Raw genomic sequence first — 24,943 nt, forward strand, 5'->3', positions numbered from 1 at the left:
GGCTGGGCACTGTGAGCTTTATCACAAAATAGCCCCAGGGAAAAGCTACTGTTTGCTGAAAGGCCTCAACTCTACCCAGAACCTAGTCTCATCACCACATTCCCCTCTTTTGTGATTCTCAAAGCAGATCACCCTGCCAGAAAACTAACCTGGGAGGGGGATCTCAAAATCTTGGGTAAAGCAGAGCCTTTTTCTGCCTCTTCCAACCAACCGACTTAAGAAACCAATCAAGCCACAGGACCTCAAGCTGACCAGAGACTCCAACAAGAGACTGGTTACAGACAAAAGGGAGATACAGGATTCTTCCCACTCCTCCCCACCCCACCAAAAAATCAAAAGACTTTTTTTTCTTTTTTTCTTTTTTTTTCTTCTTCTTCTTTTCTTTTTTTTGCTTGTTTTTTGTTTTTTGTTACGATATATATTTTTTTCCCCTTCTAAAAGTTTTATTAATCTTTAATTTTTGCCTCTTCTGAAAAAATAATTGTTTTCCTGTAACTTTTTTTTCTCATGTTATAATTTTTATTTTAGGAATATGTGAATGAGCGTTTTCCTTTCTTTTCTTGTCTTCTTTCTCTTTTTCTTTCTTTCTTAATTATCTTTTTGTTTTTTGTCTAGATCTACTGAACTTCTGATCTTTTCTTCTCCCTTTCCTATCCTTAAAGTTTTTCACATCTCCTCTATGTCCCTCCCCTTCTCTGAACATATTCACATTCCTCTCTAAATAGACGGTCTTTTAACCTCTATAATAACATTAATTTTTACGTTTCTATTTTTTTTCTGGTCTCTCTTCATTCCCCTTTCCGTCTCTTCTTTTTCTCTCTCTCTCTACTTGCATCCTACCCAACCCATTTCCTGCATTGTGATTAGGACATAGTTAACTCTCCCTGTGCCTCCCCACACCAATCTATTCCTATTTTTTACCCACATCTCTCGCTAATTCTAATAATTTCTGGTTTTCCAAATTATTTTCTGCGCTTCGAAGTCCATTAACATATAGTTGTTTGATGTTGAATAGATATATCTGTTGAACTAGATTGTATCTGTAGAACTATTGACTGTACAAACGCAAACTTTGGTTGATGGTTGCCTTAAGATAGTGTTCTAGCACAAAACTGGTGCAATCTTTATCTCAAATGGGCCGAGTAAGCCGGAAAAACACAAAAAATGGCAAATTCAGGTATCTCAATTCCCAATCTTGATAATCAGGGATTAGAACAGATAAAGAATAATCCAGAGGAGAGTTCCCAAATAGCTCTACAAACACTAATAGCAAACATGATAAATGAGAAATTTGACAATGTACAAAGGACACTGTATAAGTGTGATAGGGAGAGAGGAGACATCCCAGAAGTTTATACAGGAATATCATAAGCATGAGGAAGCTACTCAAAAACTGATACAGGATTTGTGTGAACAAATTGAGAATACTCAAAGAGAAAGGGAGGAATGGCGTGAGCAGGCAGAGAACACTCAAAGAGAACTGCAGGAATCCCACATACGGGAGGAAGATAATCAAAGAGTAATTCAAGAATTGAGAGACCAGGTAGAGAATACACAAAGCTCACTAAAGGCATTCATGGAATCCATTAACAAAGAGCTGAAGGAAGTCAGGGAGACCACAAAGGGAATGCTGAATGGAACCCAACAGAAGGAATGGGAGTCCAAAGATACCATAACCAATCAACTAAGTGATTTGAGAACAAACACTGAACACCAAATTAAGGAAGTAAAGAAATTCATACAAGACCTAAAGCGGAGCTTCAACAAAGAATTTGAAGCCATCAAAGCTGACCAATTAGAAGGAAAAGAGATAAAAAACAAAGTAGAGAGTCTTGACAGCAGGTTAGACCATGCAGAAGATCGAATCTCAGGGATTGAAGACAGCCTAGATATTATAAAGAACATACAACCATCCAAGACAAGTCCAAGAAATATGATAGGTCTATCCAACACCTGGAAGACACCATCCGAAGGCCCAATCTAAGGATAATGGGTGTAGAGGAGCACCCAGAAACAGAAGTTAATGGTCTAGGAAATTTGTTTAACAGGATCCTAGCAGAGAACTTCCAAATCATACAAAAAGATAGGCCTATTTAGATAAAAGAAGCTTTTAGAACCCCAAATAGACCAGACCAGAATAGGACATCCCACCGTCACATTATACTCCACACAGGATCAACCCAGACCAAGGAAAAGATCCTTAAAGCTGTCAAGGAGAAAAGGTTAATCACCTATAAAGGGAAACCAATTAGAATTACCTCAGATTTCTCAGCAGAGACAATCAAAGCAAGAAGAGCCTGGAATGACGTATGCCATGCCCTAAAAACAAACAACTATCAACCAAGAATACTGTACCCAGCTAAACTCTCCTTCATAGCTGAAGGCCAAGTAAAAACCTTCCATAGCAAAGAAAAATTGAAACAATACATCTCCACCAAACCAGCCCTACAAAACATTCTTAAAGATGTCCTACACATAGAAAACCAACAAGACTGCAACAAAGGCCAAGAAACTGCACCCAAACTGAAAATCCAAGAACTTAGGAAGAACACAGTTTTCGCAGCCCCCAAGAAGGTGGATAACATGGCAGGAACTCCCAAATACCTCTCAGTCCTATCTCTTAACGTTAACGGACTGAACTCTCCAATTAAGCGACATAGACTTTCTTTTTGGATTAAAAAAAAAGACCCTTCTATCTGCTGCCTGCAGGAGTCACATCTTGCCCGTAAAAACAAACACATTTTCAATGTTAAAGGCTGGAACAAAATCTCCAACGCAAACGGCCCTCATAAACAGGTGGGAGTTGCAATCCTAATATCAGATAAAATAGACTTCAAATTAAAATTCGTGAGAAGAGATAAAGAAGGTCGCTACATACTAATTAAAGGATCTCTCCTTCAGGAGGATATTACAATTATAAATATCTATTCGCCAAACAATGGAGCACCCAAATTTATCAAAGAAACACTACTTTCCCTCAAATGCCACATAGATCCAAAGACATTAATTGTTGGGGATTTTAACACACCACTCTCCCCACTAGATAGATCAACTCAGCAAAACCTCAACAGAGAAACCGCAGATCTAAACAGCTGCATAGATCAACTAGACTTAACAGACATTTACCGAACATTTCACCCAGCAGCATCAGAATACACGTTCTTCTCAGCAGCACATGGAACGTTTTCTAAAATAGACCACATTTTAGGCCACAAAGCAAATTTGTCTAAATTCAGAAACATTGAAGTTATACCTTACATTCTCACTGACCAAAAGGGAATAAAATTAGAACTCAACAAAAAAAGCCACCAAAGAAAGTCCAGTATCACATGGAGGCTGAACAACACACTGCTGCATCATGAGTGGGTCATGGACGAGATTAGAAAGGAAATGCAAATGTTCATGCTATTCAACAAAAATGAACACACAAATTACCAGCTCCTCTGGGACACAGCAAAGGCAGTACTCAGAGGCAAGTTTATAGCTCTGAGCTCCTACATCAACAAATTGGAGAGATCTGAAACTAACAATTTAATGACACATCTAAACCTCCTTGAAAAAGAGCAGCAAGATAAGCCCCAATCCAGTACACGGAAAGAAATAATCAAAATTAAATCAGAATTAAATGAATTAGAATCCAAAAAAACTATAGAAAGAATCAACAAAACAAAGAGTTGGTACCTCGAAAAACTTAACAAAATTGAGAGACCCTTAGCAAACCTTATCAGAAAAAGGAGAGAACACACCCAAATTAATAAACTCAGAGATGAGAATGGAAACATCACCACGGAAAACACCAAGATTCAGAACATTATAAGGGAATATTTCTCAAAACTTTATGCTAATAAGCTTGAGAACTTGACAGAAATGGACCTTTTCCTAGCAAATATTGACATGCCAAAACTAAACCAAGATGAGTTAAACCAGCTTAACAGGCCCATATCAAGCTTTGAAATAGAAACAGCAATAAGAGACCTCACAGCTAAGAAAAGTCCAGGACCAGGTGGTTTTACAGCGGAATTTTACAAGGCCTTCAAAGCAGAGTTCACACCAATACTCCTCCAACTCTTCAATGAAATTGAAAGAGAAAGCTCACTACTGAACACATTCTATGAAGCCATCATAACCCTCATCCCAAAACCAGGCAGGGACTCATCAAAGAAAGAGAACTATAGGCCCATTTCTTTGATGAACATTGATGCAAAACTTCTCAACATAATTTTTGCCTATCGACTTCAACAATTCATCCAAAAAATTATACACCATGATCAAACAGGATTCATTTCAGGGATGCAAAGCTGGTTCAATATACGCAAATCGATTAATATTATTCATCACATCAACAGGAGCAAGAATAAGAACCACATGGTTATCTCAATAGATGCAGAAAAAGCATTTGACAAGATCCAACACCCCTTTATGATGATGGTTCTGGAAAAATTAGGAATCCATCGATCATTCCTCAATACAATAAAGGCTGTATATGACAAACCTACAGCCAGCATTATACTCAATGGTGAAAAACTAAAGCCATTTCCTCTTAACTCAGGAACAAGACAAGGATGCCCACTCTCTCCACTTCTCTTCAATCTAGTATTAGAATGCCTAGCTACAGCAATAAGACAAGATGCAGACATAAAGGGGATCCAAATAGGGAAAGAAGAAATAAAACTCTCCCTCTTTGCAGATGACATGATCTTGTATTTAAAGAATCCCATAAACTCCACTCCCAAATTACTCAAGCTGATTCAAAACTTTGGCAAAGTAGCAGGTTATAAAGTTAACCCCCAAAAATCAATGGCTTTTCTATATGCCAACAATGAGAAAAGTGTGGCTGAAATTAGGAAAGCAACTCCATTTGTAATAGCCCCACAAAAAATAAAATACCTAGGAATTAACTTAACCAAAGAAGTGAAGGACCTCTATGATGAAAACTTTAAAATCCTGAAAAAGGAAATCAACACAGAACTTGAAAAATGGCAAAACCTCCCATGCTCCTGTATTGGCAAGATTAACATCGTGAAAATGGCAATACTTCCCAAGGCTATCTACAAATTCAACGCGATACCTATCAAAATTCCACCCTCATTCTTCAAGGAAATAGAAGAGGCAATCCAAAAATTCATATGGAACAAAACAAGTCCCCGAATAGCAAAAACGCTCCTCAACGGAAAGAACACTGCTGGAGGAATATCAATACCAAATTTCAAACTCTACTATAAAGCCATAGTAATCAAAACAGCTTGGTATTGGCATAAGAACAGACCTCAGGACCAATGGAATAGAATTGAAAACCCAGAAATGAACCTACAGAGCTATAGCCATCTAATCTTTTATAAGGAAGCTAAAACAATAGAATGGAAGAAAGACTGCCTCTTCAATAAATGGTGCTGGAAAATTGGTTAACTACATGTAGAAAACTAAAGCTAGATCCTTATATATCACCCTGCACCAGAATCAACTCCAAATGAATCAAAGACCTTGAACTCAAAGCAGACACTCTGAAAACATTACAGGATGCAATAGGAGAAACCCTAGGTCTCCTTGGCTCAGGCCGAAATTTTCTGAATAGAGACCCGGAAGCACAACAAACAAAGAATGGTTGGACAAATGGGATTGCATAAGGTTGCAGAGCTTCTGCATGGCAAATGACATAGCTATCAAGATCAATAGAAAGCCCACGGATTCGGAGAAGATCTTTACTAGCCATACAACGGACAAGGGTCTCATATCTAAAATATACTTGGAACTCAAAAAATTAACCACCCAACAACAAATCCTCAAAGAAACAACTGCCCAATAAATAAGTGGGCGAAAGACTTAAAGAGAAGCTTCTCTGAAGAAGAAAGAACGATGGCCAATAGACACATGAAAAAATGTTCAACATCCCTAGCCATAAAAGAAATGCAAATCAAAACAACATTGAAATATCACCTCACTCCAGTTAGAACAGGAAAAATCAAGAACTCTAACAACAACAGATGCTTGAGGAGATATGGACAGAAAGGAACGGTACTTCATTGTTGGTGGGAATATAAACTTGTTCAACCACTTTGGAAAGCAGTATGGAGGTTCCTCAAAAGACTTCACATAGATCTCCCCTATTATCCAGCAATCCCACTTTTGGGCATTTACCCAAATGTTTACAAACAAGACCACACTAAAGCTACCAGCACAACTATGTTTATTGCAGCATTATATACCATAGCTAAGATATGGAACCAACCCAGATGCCCCTCAGTAGATGAATGGATCTTGAAAATGTGGTATATATACACAATGGAATTCTATGCCTCCATCAGAAAGAATGACATTGCCCCATTTGTTAGGAACTGGAAACGTTTGGAAAAAATTATATTAAGTGAAGTAAGCCAGGCCCAAAGAAGCATAGGTCCCATGGTTTCCCTTATTTGCAATATCTAGTATAGGTATGAGTCAAGTGGAAAAGGTCAGATAATGTGATGTTAGGAAAATGAACCCTTAAATATGTATTTTAATGTTTTCATTTTTTTCGTGCTTGTGTTTCTAACGCATTTATAAGATTATTTCTTTGTTGCTTTGTATGTCCCTCCCCCACAGTGTAACCCCCGCTTTCACTATATTTGATGTCAGTATAACATGTGGAGGAGATGGGGACAAACAAGTCGTTTAAGGATTCAGGTGGACCTGTTGCAACAATGAGAAGTACATAATGTCATGTCAAAACCAACTTTACAATGTCGGTGTGGGGGGGGAGGGGAGTATAATTGGGTGGGGAATGGGGGGAGGGTGGGAAGGGAGGTGAAGGGTAAACAAAGGAGGAGGCTGCAATGCTTGGTAAGAAATGTATGCATTTTCCTGCCCATGTAATTGTAGCCCCTCTGTACAGTATGTTCTCAAATAAAAAAAAAAAAAAAGAATTAAGTCACATAAAGAAGAATGAAAGAGAGGAGAAGGTGAAAAAGATAAGAAAGGAAGAAGAAAAAGATGAGAAGTTAAGTAGAGCTAAACAAAAAACAAAAAGATAATTAAAAAAGAAAAAAAAAGAGAAAGAAGACCAAAAAAGAAAGAAAAACGCACACTCACGTATCCCTAAAATAAAAGTATAAGAGGAAAAAAAATATTTCTGGAAAACAATTTTCTTTTCAAAAAAGACAAAGATTAAAGATTTAAAAAAGTTTTAGAAAAGAAAAAAAATTTTTATATAAGATACCAAAAATAAAAAATAAAAAAAAAGAAGACGAAGAAGAAGAAGAGAAAAAAAACTTCTTTGATTTTTTTTGGGAGAAGTGGGAGAAATCCTGTATCTCCCTTGTGTCCTTAACCAGCTTCTTGTTGGAGTCTCTGGTCTGGTTGTGGTCCTGTGGCTTGGTTGGTTACTTTTTTTTTTTTTAATTTTATTTTATTTGTGAACATACTGTACAGAAGTGTTACAATGACGTGGGAAGGATAATGCGTACATTTCTTACCAAGCATTGCAGCCTCCTCCTTTGTTTACCCTTCACATACCTTCCCAGCCTCCCCCCTCCCCCCAATCCCAATCCTTCTCCTTCCCCCCCCCACCGACGTTGTAAAGCTAGTTTTGGACATGACAACTTGTACTTCTCATTGTTGCAACAGGTCCACCTGTATCCTTAAACAACTGGTTTTTCCCCATCTCCTCCACACTAAAGCTACCAGCACAACTATGTTTAGTGCAGCATTATTTACCATAGCTAAGATATGGAACCAACCCAGATGCCCCTCAGTAGATGAATGGATCAAGAAAATGTGGTATATATACACAATGGAATTCTATGCCTCCATCAGAAAGAATGACATTGCCCCATTTGTTAGGAAACGGAAAAACTTGGAAAAACTTATATTAAGTGAAGTAAGCCAGGCCCAAAGAAACATAGGTCCCATGGTTTCCCTTATTTGTAATATCTAGTATATGTATGAGTCAAGCGGAAAAGGTCAGATAATGTGATGTCAGGAAAATGAACCCTTAGATGTGTACTTTAATGTTTTTTTCTTTCATGCATGTGTTTCTAACACATTTATAAGATTATCGCTTGGTTGGTTTCTTAAGTCAGTTTGTTCCAACAGGCAGAAAAATGCTCTGCTTTACCCAGGACTTGGCGATCCTCCTCCCAGGCTAGTTCATTGGGAGGCAGATCTGCTTTGAGCATCACAAAAGAGAGGGATGCAGTGATGAGGCTAGGTTCTGGGTAGAGTTGAGGAGTTTCAACAGACAGTAGCTTTTCCGGGGCTACTTTGTGAAAACCTCACAGAGCCCAGCCTGGAGCCATTCTCAGGGTTTCTGTTTACTGATTTTCAATTGATTGTCGAGGCTGCTAGAGGGAGGAGCAGCCTCTGGCTCTGATTACCCAGTGAAGAAACCCACTTCTAGGGCTGGTGCCGAGCTGGGTGACTTTTCCCTGGGTGGAACTGAGTCTGGCAGGTCACGCCGCCGTTAAGTTGCGACCTGCTAAATGACTCGTTTTATTCCAAGGCCTGAGTTGGAGCTAGCAGCTCCTTCGAGCTTTTTCGCTATCCAAGATGGAGAACACCGGTGCTGGGGGGGGGATGGGTGGCCTTCCCTCCTCTACTCCCTGAGAAGGAGTGAGGATGTCAGGCTTCTACTCATTCCAAGTCTTAGTTCCTGGGTAGTCTCTGGTCTGCGACCTGCAGGATGAAGATGTCTGCTCCTTGTCGGTTCTTACTGATGTTGAGTATAATACGCTCGTCTGTGCGTCTGGCTCCTCCGTCCCGGAATCTCTGTTGCTCAGGTATGGCTCCTGGGCTCGCCCACTGCCACAGCTGCCGCCGCCATGGCTGCTGCTGGCAAGAGCTCAGAAGTGTCTTCTTGCCCGGGTTTCTTTATCTGGCCTAATTCTCTGTGCTGTGATGGCACACTTGGTGTAATTCTCTGGCTTAGGACTGTTCAGTGGAACTCTAAAACTGCTTTCTATGAGAGAACTTACTTAGTCTCCAGCTTCTCCTCCGCCATCTTCCTGGACTCCCCAAGCCCACCTTTTTAAATCATAGGATCTCTCTTTACCTACAGGTGTGGTATGCATCTTGCATTCAGTGTAGTTATACTTTTTATTAATTTTTATTTATCTTATTCATGGATGTATTGTGCATTTTATTGAATATGTTGACAGATACAACTGTGCTTACATGGATGACAACCTATTCCCATAGCTATTGAGTTGCTTATATAGTATTTTCGATCCTCAAAGAGACCCAGGACATTCACCAAACAGGAAAACATGTGCAACCCTAGGCTTTTCAAATCAGAATGAATCTTTGGCAATGCTGGAATTTGAACTCAAGGCCTAGCAGGCCCAATTGGTGAATGGGTCATGGTGAGCACACCAGCCTATGAGCCACTAAGGAGGTAGGCCATTTCTGGGACCAGAGATGGAGTCCTGGTGTGGGCCAATATAGTCATAAATTCATAATAAAAACAAAAGATCTATATTTCCAAACATGGCATCTTGCATTTGTTGTAGTCATTCTCTTTATTTTGTGTCTTATTCATTGATATATTGTGTATTTTCATTTTTTTGCTTCTTTTTTTAATTTTAATTTTCTGTGAACATACTGTACAGAGGGGTTACAATTACATGGGCAAGATAATGAGTATATTTCTTATCAAGCATTGCAGCCTCCTCCTTTGTTTACCCTTCATATCCCTTCCCAGCCTCCCCCCCCATCCTCCCCCCCCCCCCACCAAAGTTGTAAAGTTCGTTTTTGACATGACAACTTGTACTTCTCATTCTTGTAACGGGTCCACAGTTATCCTTAAACGACTTGTTTTTCCCCTTCTCCTCCACAAATTGTACCAACATCAAATATAGTGAAAGCAGGGGTTATACTGTGGGGGAGGGACATACAAAGCAAATAAGAAATAATCTAATAAATGTATTAGAAACAAATGTATGAAAGAAAAAACATTTAATTACATATCTAAGGGTTCATTTTCCTAGCATCACATTATCTGACCTTTTCTGCTTGACTCATACATATACTAGATATTACAAATAAGGGAAACCATGGGACCTATGCTTCTTTGATCTTGGCTTACTTCACTTAATATAATTTTTCCAAGCCTTTCCATTTCCTAACAAATGGGGCAATGTCATTCTTTCTGATGGAGGCATAGAATTCCATTGTGTATATATACCACATTTTCAAGATCCATTCATCTACTGAGGGGCATCTGGGTTGGTTCCAGATCTTAGCTATGGTAAATAATGCTGGAATAAACATAGTCATGCTGGTAGCTTTAGTGTGGTCTTGTTTGTAAGCATTTGGGTAAATGTCCAAAAGTGGGATTGCTGGGTCATAGGGGAGCTCTATGTGAAGTCTTTTGAGGAACCTCCATACTGCTTTCCAAAGTGGTTGAACAAGTTTACACTCCCACCAACAATGAAGTAAGGTTCCCTTCTGTCCACATCCCCTCCAGCATCGGTTGTTATTAGAATTCTTGATTATGGCTATAATCAAGATATATAATTCTAACTGGGCTGAGGTGGTATCTCAATGTTGGGTTGATTTGCATTTCTTTTATAGCTAGAGAGGTTGAGCATTTCTTCATATGTCTATCGGCCATCCTACTTTCTTCTTCAAAGAAGTTTCCCTTTAAGCATTTAGCCCTCTTATTTATTGGGCAGTTGTTTCTCTGAGGATTTGTTGTTGGGGGATTTATTTTTTTGAGTTCCAGGTATATTTTAGATATGAGACCCTGGTCCATTTTATGGCTATGGAAGATCATCTCCCAATCCGTGGGCTTTCTATTGATCTTGCTTGCTATGTCCTTTACCTTGCAGAAGCTCTGCAATTTCATGCAATCCCATTTGTCCAACTTTTGTTTGATTTGTTGTGTTTCTCTTGTGCCAAGGAGACCTAGGGTTTTTCCTTTTGCATCCTGTAATGTTTTCAGAGTGTCTGCTTTTACTCTGAAATCTTTGATCCATTTGGAGTTGATTTTTGTGCAGGGTGATATATAAGGATCTAGCTTCAGTTTTCTACAAGTGATTAACCAATTTTGCCAGCACCATTTACTGAAGAGGCTGTCTTTCTTCCATTCTAATTATTTAGCTTCCTTATCGAAGATTAGATGGCTATATATCTTTAGGTTCAATTCTATTCCATTGGTCCTGAGATCTGTTCTTGTGCCATTACCAAGTTTTTGTGATTACTACTGTGTTGTAGTAGAGTTTGAAATTTAGTCTTCATATTCCTCCAGCCCTTTTCTTTCTGTTAATGATCTTTGATGCTATCCAGGGTTTTTTATTGTTCTATATGAATTTTTGGATTGTCTCTTGTATTCCTTTAAGAATGAATCTGGGATATTGATAGATATTGCATTGAATTCGTAGATAGCCTTGGGAAATATTGCCATTTTCATGATGTTGATCCTTCCATTCCAGGAGCATGGGAGTTTTTGCCACTTTCTATGTTCTGTTTTGATTACTTTTTTCAGGCTTTTAAAATTTTCATCATAGACGTCCTTCACTTCTTTGGTTAAGTTAATTCCTAGGTATTTTCTTTTTTTGTGGCTCTATTATGAATGGAGTTGCTTTCCTGATTTGAGCCAAACTTTTCTCATTCTTGGCATACAGAAAAGCCATTGATTTTTGAGGGTTAAATTTATACCCTGTTACTTTGCCCAAGTTTTGAATAAGTTTGAATAATTTGGGAGTGGAGTCAGTGGAATTCTTTAAATACAAGATCATGACATCTGAAAAGAGGGAGTGTTTTACATCATCTTTCCCTATTTAGATCCATTTTATGTTTGCATCTTGTCTTATTGCTGTAGCTACGCATTCTAATATTAGATTGAAGAGGAGTGGCGAGAATGGACATCCTTGCCTCGTTCCTGATTTAAGAGGAAATGGCTTTAGTTTTTCACTATTAAGTATAATGCTGGCTGTAGGTTTGTCATATACAGCCTTCATCGTATTGAGGAATGTTCACCGGATTCCTAGTTTTTCTAGTCTTCATTATCAATGGGTGTTGAATCTTTTCAAATGCCTTTTCTGCATCTATTGAGATCACTATGTGGTTTTTATCCTTGCTCTTGTCAATGTGATGAATTATATTAATTGATGTGCGTATATTGGCCCAGCTTTGCATTCCTGAAATGAATCCTGTTTGATCATGGTTTATGATTTTTTGGATGAATTGCTGAAGTCGATTGGCCAAAATTTTGTTCAGAATTTTGCATCAATGTTCATCAAAGAAATGTGTCTATAAGTTCTCTTTTTTTATGAGTCCCTGACTGATTTTGGGATGAGGGTTATGATGTCTTCACAGAGTGAGTTCTGTAGTGCACTTTCTCTTTCAATTTCTTTGAGGGGCTATTGGTGTGAGCTCTTCTTTGAAAGCCTTATAAAATTCTGCTGCACATCTTTTTGGTCCTGGGCTCTTCTTAAATGGGACTGCTCTTATTGAAGTTTCTATCTCAATGTTTCATATGGGCATGTTAAAATGTTTTAACTCATCTTGGTTTAGTTTCGGCATGTCAATATTTGCAATGAAAAGGTACATTTCTGCCAAGTTCTCAAACTTATTAGCATAGTTTTGAGAAGTATTCCCTTATAATGTTCTGAATCTTGGTTGTTTCTGTGGTGATGTTTCCATTCTGATCTCTGAGTTTATATATTTGGGTGATTTTTCTTCTTTTTCTGATAAGATTTGCTAAGGGCCTGTCAATTTTGTTAATTTTTTCGAAGAACCAACTCATTCTTTTGTTGATTCTTTCTATGGCCTTCTTGGATCCTAATTCATTTAATTCTGATTTATTTTTAATTATTTCTTTCCATCTCCTGGATTAGGGTTTATCTTGCTGCTCTTTTTCATGGAGGTTCAGATGTCTCATTAAATTATTGGTTTTAGATCTCTCCAATTAGTTGATATAGGAACTCAAAGCTATAAACTCGCCTCTCTGTACTGCCTTTGCTCTGTCCCAGAAGAGTTGTTCATTTGTGTGCTCATTTTTGTTGAATAGCATGAACATTTGAATTTCCTTTTTAATCTCTTCCCTGACCCACTGGTGATTCAAAAGTGTGTTGTTCAGCATCCATATGTTAGAGGACTTTCTTTGGTGGTTTTTGGTGTTGAGTTCTAATTTTCTAATTTTATTCCCTTGTTGTGTGAGCGAATGCAAGGTATAACTTCAATGTTTCTGAATTTGGACAAGATTGTTTTGTGACCTAAAATGTGGTCTATTTTGGAAAATGTTGTATGTGCTGCAGAGAAAAACGTGTGTTCTGTTGCTGCTGGGTGAATTATTCGGTAGATGTCAGTTAAATCTACTTGATCTATGCAGTTGTTTAGATCAGCGGTTTTAGACTTGAGCTGAAGAGCTGAGGGACAATGCCCAGTCCCAGAGTTCAGGCCCCACAACCGACCAAAAAAAATCCCTCTGCCACATCTGGCTTGCTTGCTTTGACTCCCCTTATGTTGGCATACTAGGAGGTCAGCATAAGATGAAGCTCCAGAAACCTTTTTGGATAGACAATGAAACCACTGAATGGGGAGTGAAGGGTGTTTTAGAAGAGATTGCGAGCTTAACACAATCAGGAGGGCTCATGGCTTCAGCCTCAGCTGTCTTCTGAATCATTGCCCAGTTACCAGCTGTAATTTTTTGCTCCAAAATCAATGTGGCAAAGTCTGCAATTCTTATTGACTCATCCACATACACAGACCTAGTTAGTCATCCAGAATGACTTAAAATGTAGATTTCCTAAATCAAAGAAATCTGTACCAGAGTAAATGGGCAGAAAGAACTTCATTTAATCAGTTTCAATTCATTTTTACTTGTTTATAATTCAACTGAGAGAACAATATCAAACTAACCAAGCTTTCACAAAATCAAAATATCCAAGCAACTACATTTTACAGGAAGTAAATATTCACAGTACAAATCAGAATTTCTGAAGAGGTGGTGCTCTCAGAAAATAAGGAATTAGGATTCAGGACACATTTCACAACAGCATCAAAATTAAATTCATTACCACAGGTGGCAAAAGTTGCTTACTCTCAGCATGTAAGCACATATCATTTTTTTCTAGTCCTTAGTAAAAAAGATGGAATAGTTTGATTTCCCTTCACAATTTCAATCTCCAAATTCACATTTTCTTCTAAAGAAGTCATTTATCTCATACACCTGACAATACAGAATATGTCTTCAAACCAGGGTCTTCTGGGCGTCTGGGAGCAAAATAGGAAGAGTGAAATAGGCTACAGAAAGCTTGGTTGTTCAGGAATAAATCATGTTTGTACTTCTGCTTTTTCTTTTTAATTGTGAAAGTACCATACAGAGAGGTTACAATTACCTGAGCAAAGTAATGAGTACATTTCTTATCAAGCATTGTTGCCCTGGAAAGACTCGATGGCACAGCTAAGCTAGTTTGGGAGTGCTTGTCCTTTCCAGCACCCAGGTGGGAAGATGGTTAGTTGGGAGGGGAAAAATATCTTAGAGTTTCAGAAAAAGGCAAAAGAATTGTGCATGGTTTTTCTTGTCAGAAAATAACCTTTAAATAAGGTACGTTTTTCTCTTCACAAAACAATTATACAGTAGTCACCTTCACTGTAATTCCCCCTTCTGTAGTTAGTTACTGCAGAGCACAAAGATGGTGCTGAGAGGGAGGTGAGTGGGTAGAGCCCAATTTACCTTACATTCAGTGTGTAATCAGCCCGTGAAAGCTTAGGTGCATGATACGGTGTGACTTTGACAGTGATTGTTTCCTCTTCCTCCCCTGCCATACCACCAGCATTTTTTGGCTTTAAAAAGGGCTGCTCTCTGTTAATAAACGAGTTCTCTTCCTTCTTGACTTGGCTCCCCGCTGTGTCTGATTGTCGCCCAGGCTGAGGGAGTGTGGAGAATGGGCAAGCAACGCACTTACCTTTCCTCAGACCCAGTCTGTCTTTCGTGGGACGGACAAAGACCCAACAAGTTACCTGTTCTCAACTGTGCTCTGAAAAGATTAATGGAAAAACATCTCATAAATTAAAAGAGACCACATTCACTTAATACCTTCATTTTGTTTTTTGGGTTCTTTTGGAGCTAAAGTTTCACTGTATATTTCTTTGATTATTTTCCTGCCTAGTCTTGTTTCCTGGAATTACAGGTATGCATTTACATATCCATTTCACATTACTTTTTTTTTTACAGTATATTGTTACAATTTTTCTATTTTTATTAGCTACTGTTATAATTGTCTTACTGTACCTAATTTATACCTGAAGCTTCATTGTAGCTATATTTGTTTGGGTAAAATCATAAAATGGTCATCTAGGTAATTACAGTGTTGCTTCCAGAACTGATTGAGTATACTAAAATCAGCATAGGCTCCAGTCCCATATAGAAAATAGCATAGTATGTCATACAAAGTAAGTTACACTTTAAATCACGTCAAGGTTATATCTATTACCAACATACATGTAACAGTACATAAATAGTTGCTATATTGAATGTTTGGGGAACATTTTTTCCTGAATATTTTAAATTTCTGGTTGATTGATCACCTAGATGTGGAAATTCTGGATAATGAGGGTTAACTCTCTAAAGTACTTCATTGATTTCAGGTATCCACTTGAAATGTATATCCAGAGGCTAAACAGGAACTACTGTAAAGATCAAAATGAAACTTGAACCTCTTATTTTGCCATAAATATTCATCAAATAAAATGTGGATAAATTTGATTCTGTACTTCTTCCTCCTCCTCCTTTTCTTTTTCTTCCTCCTCCTTGCTCCTCTTTTTCCTCTCCTCCTTCTCCTCTTCATCTTCTTCATCTTCTTCATCTTCTTCGTCTTCTTCATCTTCTTCGTCTTCTTCTTCTTCCTCTTCTCCCTCTTCTTCTTCTTCTTCTTCTTCTTCTTCTTCTTCTTCTTCTTCTTCTTCTTCTTCTTCTTCTTCTTCTTCTTCTTCTTCTTCTTCTTCTTCTCCTCCTCCTCCTCCTCCTTCTCCTCCTCCTCCTCCTCCTCCTCCTCCTCCTCCTCCTCCTCCTCCTCCTCCTCCTCCTCCTCCTCCTCCTCCTCCTCGTTCTCCTCTTCTTCCTCCTCCTCATCCTCCTCTTCTTCCTCCTCCTCCTCCCGCTCCTCCTCCTCCTCTTCCTCCTCCTTCTTCTTCTTGGCCAACACAGTTCTACATCCCAACCCTCTAGAGCTTCTAAAAAGCTAGTTTGAGAAATTCACACTCTTTAATAATCAACACAAATTTTCCTTTTCCTTTCTAGGCTCCAGAACAGGGAAAGGTGGGGTGGGGGAATAGATGGGACAGTCACCTAGAGAAAATTTTGCTGATTATCATATTTTTTGTTCATATGGCATTTAAAATATATTACCATATAATTTAAATCCTATTTTTAAAATTTCTTCATAGAAACAAAGACCATTTTTTTCATTTTTATGTATAAAGTTCACAATTCTGTCTCTATAAGAATCTTTTAAACCATTATTTTGACATGACTTCTACAATCTCCATAGAGGCAAGACTGAAGTCTATATATTAAATATTCTAATCATCAAATGAAATAATTAGGAAGGGCAAATCAATAGAAACAATGAAAACTATGTCAAATACAATGAACAGGACAATCACCCATCAAACAGATACTTATCTTCTTTGAGAACAACAGTCTGAGAATGTGCAGAATTACTGACAGGACAATGTTTGAATTCAAAGGAAAGAGGAAAACTCTTAAAAATTGAAAGACAAACATGCACCAATATGTCATGCCTGTAATCCTCGATGCTCAGGATGCACATTAGTGGCTAAAAAAAGCAAGAATAAACCAGATAACATCAAATGATCACATTCATAATTCAAAGACATTATAACAGAAGTGAAAATATATCCAACAGATACAGGGTACATATTTTTTTAATGCTACAATGTTAATGCTACAATGATCCTGAATCTTAAGTATTTTTATATCTTATAATTCTCTCTCTATATATTTCTTTGGGGTCCGGTCATGGGGCTTGAACCCTGGGCCTGGGCGCTGTCCCTTAGCTCTTCAGCTCAAGGCTAGTGCTCTACCTCTTGAGCCACAGCGCCACTTGCTGATTTTTTATTTTGGCTTATGTGGTGCTGAGAAATGAAACCCAGGGCCTCAAGCATGCAAGGCAAGCGCTCTACAACTGAAACACCTTCCCAGCCCCTAATTCTATATATGATTTTCTGAATAGTATATTTCTTTTTCTTATTTGTGAAAATACTGTACAGTGGGGTTACAATTACATGAACAAAGTAATGAGTACATTTCTTATTAAGCATTGTTGCCTCCTCCTCTGTTTCCCATTCACATCCATTCTCATCCCCCCACCACGTGTCCCCCTACCTCCCCCCAGGCCAAAGTGGTAAAGTTCATTTTTCAACATAACGACTTTTATACCTCATTGTTGCAATGGGTCCATCTGTATCCCTATTTAAACTGTTTGTTTTTTCCCTTCCTCTCCACAAATTATACCAACATCAAATACAGTGAAAACAGGGGTTATACTGTTGGGGAGGGACATACAAAGCAACAAAGAAATCATCTTATGAATGTTAGACACAATCACAAGAAAGAAAAAAAAACATTTGAATACTTATATTGGGGTTCATTTCACCTAACATCAACTTATCTGACCGTTTCTGCTTGTCTCAAAAATATACGTTATTGCAAATACGGGAAACCATGGGACCTATGTTTCATTGGGCCTGGCTTACTTCACTTAATTTTTTCCAAGTCTTTCCATTTCCTATGAAATATGGCAATGTCATTCTTTCTGATAGAGTAATAGAATTCCATTGTGTATATATACCATATTTTCTTAATCCATTCATCTACTAAGGGGCATCTGGGTTGGTTCCATATCTTACCGATGGTAAATAATGCTGCAATAAACATAGTTGTGCTGGTAGCTTTAAAATAATCATGTTTGTATCATTTGGGTAAATGCTCAAAAGTGGGATTGCAGGGAAATAGGGGAGCTCTATGTGGCGTCTTTTGAGGAATATCCATACTACTTTCCAAAGAGGTTGAACAAGTTTACACGCCTACCAACAATGCAGTAGGGCTCCTTTCTGTCCACAGACCAACCTGCTGTTAGAATTCTTAATTATAGCCATACTAACTGGGGTGAGGTGGAATCTGAATGTTTTGATTTGCCTTTATTTTATAGCTAGGGAGGTTGAGCATTCCTTCATGTGTCTACTGGCCATCCTTCTTTCCTCTTCAGAGAAGTTTCTCTTTAAGTCTTTAGCCCACTTATTTATTGTGAGGATTTGTTGTTGGGACATTTATTTTTTGAGTTCCAGATATATTTTTGATATGAGACCCTGGTCCATTGTATGGCTAGTGAAGATCTTCTCCCAATCTTTGGGCTTTCTATTGATCTTGCTAGCTTCATACTTTGCCATGCAGAAACTCTGAAATTTCATGCAATCCCATTTGTCCGACCTTTCTTTGATTTGCTGTGTTTCTGGGTGTCTTTTAAGAAAATTTCGGCCTGTACCAAGGAGACTTAGAGTTTCTCCAATTCCATCCTGTAATGTTTTCAGTGTCTGCTTTGACTCCAGGCCTTTGATCCATTTGGAGTTTATTCTTTTGCAGGGTGATATATAAGGATCTAGCTTTAGTTTTCTACAAGTAGTTAACCAATTTTGCCAGCACCATTTACTGAAGAGGCTGTCTTTCTTCCATTCTAATTTTTAGCTCACTTATCGAAGATTAGATGGCTATAGGTCTGTAGGTTCATTTCTGGATTTTCAATTATATTCCATTGTTCCTGAAGTCTGTTCTTGTGTCAGTATCATGCTCTTTTGATTACAATGATGTTGTAGTAGTGTTTGAAATTTGGTATTGATATTTTTTCCAGCACTTTTCTTTCTGTTTTTGATCATTTTTGCTATTTGGGGTCTTTTATTGCTCCCTATGATTTTTTGGATTGCTTCTTCTACTTCCTTGAAGAATGAGGTTGGAATATTGATAGGTATCGCTTTGAATTTGTAGATAGCCTTGGCAACTACTGCCATTTTCACGATGTGGATCCTTCCAATTCAGGAACATGGGAGGTTTTTCCACTTCTTAAGAACTGTTTTGATTTTGTTTTTCAGGTTTTGAAAGTTTTCATCAGCCTGGCACTGGTGGCTCATGCCTGTAATCCTAGCTATTCAGGAGGCTGAGATCTGAGGATCATGGTTCAAAGCTAACCAGGGAAGTATACTCAAATGGGTAGTTAAAAGTCCCAGGTATAGGGGCTGGGAAGGTGGCTCAGTGGTAGAGCGCTTGCCTTGCATGCGTGAGGCCCTGGGTTCGATTCCTCAGCACCACATAAGCAAAAAGAAAGTAGCCGGAGGGGGCGCTATGACTCAAGTGGTAGAGCACTAGCCTTGAGCTGAAGAGCTGAGGGACAGCGCCCAGGCCCAGAGTTCAGGCCCCACGACTGGACTCAAAAAAAAAAAGAAAAAAAGAAAAAAAGAAAAAGTCCCAGGTATAGTTCAAAAGGGACATGATTAGGTAAGAACTACCAGAAAGATGTAAAGATGCTACATTAGAATATAAATGAAAAAATAACAACCCAGATTCTGAATTTCTGGAAGCAGAACAGGAGATAAATGCCTTTTCCACTAGAATCATTTGAAAAATATTTTAGCTCGGTGGGTGTCTCTATTTTAATCTAATGAGACTTCTTTTAGATTTCTGTCCTTTAGAACTGTAAAATGGTAAATACGGATTATTTAAGCCAAATAACTTGTAGAAATACTTTACAGCAAATTTGGTTTAGTAAATTAATTCAACTACAGCCTTTTCCTAATGTAACTACAGGGACACCACATTTCCTAATTTCTGAGAATAAGAAAAAATTTGCCACCAGCTTAGTACACCTGTATGATGTACATACTACTAAGGGCCTTGCATTAATGAAGTCTTGAAATACTAAATAATATCTAAATAAGAAGCTCCCTATCTTAATTTTCACATTTGGGGATCACTAAGTACCAAAGTTATGTAGACGGCTAGGGTAAGATTATGGAAATTAAATCTGTTTGCTAATATAATAAAGATAATTTATGTCATGTTGAGTTAGAGTTTCTAAAGTAATTAAAAAAGGTAAAACAGAAACAGAGAAATTAGAGAATCCAGTAAAGTCATAGTCATCCCAGGATGGTATAGAATATTATTGCAACACTAGATGGTGAAAAAGAAGATAACAAAAATGAGTCCCCTGGAACAATGCGAAACAAATTTACACCACATATTGTCATATAGCTAGAAAATAGTTTCCACGATGCTGTCTTTTATATTTTAGGTTTGTTTTCACAGCAACTTTCACCTCTTAGGAAATGACCTTTTATTAATAGTCAAGGCTTTGCAGCTTATAACCCAGAAACAAATAATGCTTCTAAATTTAAACAAGCATGATACTAAGTGTAACCCAGGCTACAGCTGATAAATAAGAATGATCTTCAGGAATAATCAAACAATCTTGAAATTTTTCATACCTTTCCTCTTCTCCAACATGAGAGGTCCTAGTCAATATATGTAAAATATTAATAAAGGATTTTTATATTTTTTATTGTTCACTCCAAAGCAAATACACTTTCCTCTTTTCAAGCCAGACTTTGGAAGAGTCAAACCCTCACGATTATTTTATAGACAAAAGATTACTGCTTTGGCTTAGGTGTTTTCCTGCCTTAGGGTGTTGCTCTCTATTATTTTGGCAACTCCATAGAAAAACAAGATAAATCCATTACGCTTATATTGAATTGTTCAAAGTCAAGATGTCTTCACAGTTTTCTGTTACCTCCTTCACTGCTAATTAAAGTTTAATTATTGCTCTTTAAATGCAACAAAAACGTGTTACTTTAATGTATATTCTCATTGAAACTGGTGATTACAGGAGTGTCTGTGATGGCTTTTTTAATTGTTTTCAAGTATTTTCCTTATTGCCTTTGTTGCAGTCTTCTAGTCAGGAACAGAGGGTTACCCAAAAAGATCTTGCTAAGATATAAGATGTTAGGCAGAAAAAAGTAGATGTATAATTAAAGATTTTCATCTCTGAAGAGACTGCAAAGCCCAGAAGACATTTTGCTATTACTGGCATGGTTAAGATGACTTGAATGTTTTGGATCTTAAACTAAGTGAAATTCATGTAAAATGTTACAGTTGTTCCAAACAATGATTATAGCTTATACTTCTCTGCTCCAACGAGATGAAAACTCTGATAAGGTTGGAGGGTATATCGATTTTATGGTAGAAGGGTTAATGTTAAAAAGCCAAGGGAAATTCCTAAAACAGCACTGCCTAAAACATATCATTCTTATGGTATATAAGTATATAAACATACAAATATGAATTGAGTGACAAATATGTGATTTACAAAATTCAATGACAACTAAGTCCAGAAAAACCTTCTCTATATTTATATAAACTAGTATATCTAGTGAGGATTTAAAATTTTTACAATACATAGTTTAACATTTATGTCAAAATATTTATTTTAACTGTTTATTTTTAGTCGGTTGTGGTGCTTGAAATCTGGGCCTGGACACTGTCCCTCAGCTCTTTAGCTCAAGACTAGTGCTGTACCCCTTGAACAACTGTCAGTTTTTTGGTGGCTCATTGGAGATAAGAGAGTCGTCGACTTGACTGCTTAGGCTGGCTTTGAACCATGATTCTAAGCTCTCAGCCTCCTTACTAGGTAGGGTTACGAGCATGAGCTACTGGCTCCTAGATATATAATCATTTTTTACATATTTATAAAGTATTGAGTGGTAATCCCATTTATTTATATTGTGTAATGATAAGCTCCATCATATCCATTAATTTCTGCATGTAACATTTCTTTTTAGTGAGAATGCACTAAAACGTATCTTCTGGGTATGATGAAATATCTATTCTTAACTATAATAACTTTGTTTCTTGTGGTATATAATTAATATATTTACTTTTATTCAAAGAAATCTGCTAATTTAAGTTAAATAAAACATGATTTGTAAAGTGAAAGTAATTTTTGGCTTCATTGATTGTTTAAGAAAACAATTATGCCTTTTGTTTTCAATTATATTTCTGTGGGAATGTTTGATACTCATTGATTTAACTGTTAAAATTAATAACAGTTATATCAAGTTGATTCAAACTTGTATTTGAAAATTGCACACTTAACACAAATATACTTCCACTATCCTCTACCACATAATTAAAATAATAGTAAAGCAAAGATTGGTGTTAGCCATTCATGTGTACAATCCTAGAACTCAGAGGGCTGAGACCTGAATATTTTAGTTCAATGTCAGTCCAAACAGACAAAAATGTGAAAACTTATCTCCAATTATCCAGCAAGAAACAGAAGGTGAGCATGTGACTCAAGGATAGAGTATCATCAGCCATGAGCAAAAAGTACAAGGGAGACCATTAAACATCGAGTTCAAGCCCTACAAATGACATATACACACAAGACAACAACAAAATGTACTATGATTATCAATAATGAAGACAAAGTAGTAAAAAAGATCCTGAGAAAGACAGAAGATCATTCTGGAAGACAGAAATCATTTGACAGAATTTTGATTCATGAAAGGGAAAAGTCACAGCCTCATTTGTACAGTCTCATTGTAGTCATTTGCATTGAAACCTGTCTCCTGGGTAACATGTGAAAGAGTAGCTTGGACATACCTGACACAGGAGAAATTGCCTTTGACTATGAACCATCCCACTCTGCAAAAATTTAAAATCGTGTTTGTTAATTTAAATAAAACTTATTGTTAGAGACTGCTTGGTCCACACAGACTGAGATCCTTATTTTGAGGCTTCAGATCAATGCTTTTGTTTATAACCATTTCGCTTTTACCCCCCTTCCCTTGTGCAGCTATACCTTACTTAGCTGGCACCAAGCCAAGTCTTTGAACTAGACACCCGTGCCTTAATCCCTCCCTTTCTCCAGCTACAACTCATTTCACATACTATCTCTGTCTTAGCACTAGTTGTTTTCTGACTAATCCCCATCAGAAATCACTTATATTCATGTAAACCCACTATAAATAACCTAGTTAGAAAAGGGAGAAAGGGTTTACCATTGGCTGAGGCTCTCATCTGTAGGTTTGTTACCTAATAAATCTGTGCTACACTATCTCTTTTTTTCATGGCTTTTGAGTCTGACAAATGATTGATTTGGTTTGATGTAATCCCATTTATCCAGACTTCCTTCGGAAATTTTGACCTATGCTAAGGAGCCCTCATGTTTCCCCTAACTCTTCCTGTAAGAATCCTAAGGCATCTGGACTTACATTGAGCGCTTCAATCCATTTGGAATTGATTCTGGTGCAGGAGGATATAAAATGATCTAATTTCACTTTTCTGTGTACAGCCAGTTAAACCAATTTTTTGAAGAGGCTGTTTTTCTTCCATCCTGTGTTTCTGGCTTCCTTATCAAAGACTATGTGCCTATAGGAGTGGATTCATTTCTGGAACTTCAATTCTGTTGTATTGATGGAATTGTGTGCTTCCATGGGAAAGAATGGCATTACCCCATTCTGAAGAAATGGAAAGACTGGGGGGGAAATGCTATTAAGTGAAATAAGCCAGATCCAATTAAATATATGCTACATGGTTTTCCTCTTTTCTAATAACTGGATATGCCCATAAATCTACATGTAAATCCGATAGATAGTAAAACACAAATAATTACACTTGGATATGATTAACAGCACTCTAAGCATTCACATGGCAAGAACAAGGGACGCTATTCTTAGGAGAGGATCACAATGGCTCAATAGCTATATGCATATGACCAGACAAATGTTGCTTATTGCAATGAACTCTAAGAATTAATCATATATATGAAATACATATATCTGTATATAATTTTAAAAGATGTCACAAATAACTGACTTCTCTGTAAACTCAAAAGCAAAATTCTAAGTTCAGAATATAAAATTGAGGAGTTTTCAACACAAATCAAAATACATAGGAGAAAACGTGGGAGAAAATATAAGATGAAAAGTAGAATAGCTAACTATTGAAGAATTCATAAACAATTTTCAAAACTATACAAAAGAGCTTGGGTACAGCTAAGTTGTAGAACTAGACTGATACATACAAAGCCATGATTTCAATCTCCAAACCTAAAGGTCTAATAATAAGTTAATAAATAGTAATAATACAATATTTACTTGAAATAAATGCTTTTATATTAGAGAGGCCTGAATCCTAAAACAGTAAACAAAATATTCTCAATTCTTGTATCCAATGAAATGAAACCAAGAATGAAGAGCAAATAGTTTCTTTTTATCCATTCCTTTCATTTTCTGTTTTCTACTTTTCTTTTTCCTTTGGCACTACTGGTGCTTGAAATTGCTACGGCTCTAACCACTTTAGATTATTTTTCAGGCCAAGCCTCCCTTGAGCAATGATCTCTTACCTACGGCTTCCACATCGTGAGATAACAGGAAAATTACACAATATCTAGCTTTCTTTGTTTTTGTAGTTTTTTTACGATTTTTTTGTCAAAACTGTCCATGATATCAGTCTTCTAAATCTCTGCCTCCTAATTAGCAAGGTATATTTCATGTTAAGTTTGGGAGCAGACTAGATTTTAATGTAAACATTCAATATTTACTTCTGTTTTCTAGATATCATTAAATTATATTGCGGTTAGTATGGATCTTTATGATGTTGTAAGAACACACATAATTCCCTTGAAACCTTTTTCCAATTTATTTAAATATTTCTATTATACATCACAAATATGACATTAATATTTCACAAGTATCGTACGGAGACTTCAGTTACTTTATTTTGTGACATATTAACCCCAATATAATTTTATCAAGTCTATATGAATATACAATATTTGCAGATACATTATTTAGAGAATTAATTCATATTATTTACTTTTAATATTTTTGGGTAAGTACTTGGTTTCAAATTCAGAGCCTTGCATTTGCCAGGCAGTCACCTTACCACTTGAATCAT

The sequence above is a fragment of the Dipodomys merriami genome, unplaced genomic scaffold (genome assembly GCF_024711535.1).
Source record: "Dipodomys merriami isolate MVZ:Mamm:240054 unplaced genomic scaffold, mDipMer1.0.p SCAF_283, whole genome shotgun sequence".
In the NCBI taxonomy this organism is placed as follows: domain Eukaryota; kingdom Metazoa; phylum Chordata; class Mammalia; order Rodentia; family Heteromyidae; genus Dipodomys; species Dipodomys merriami.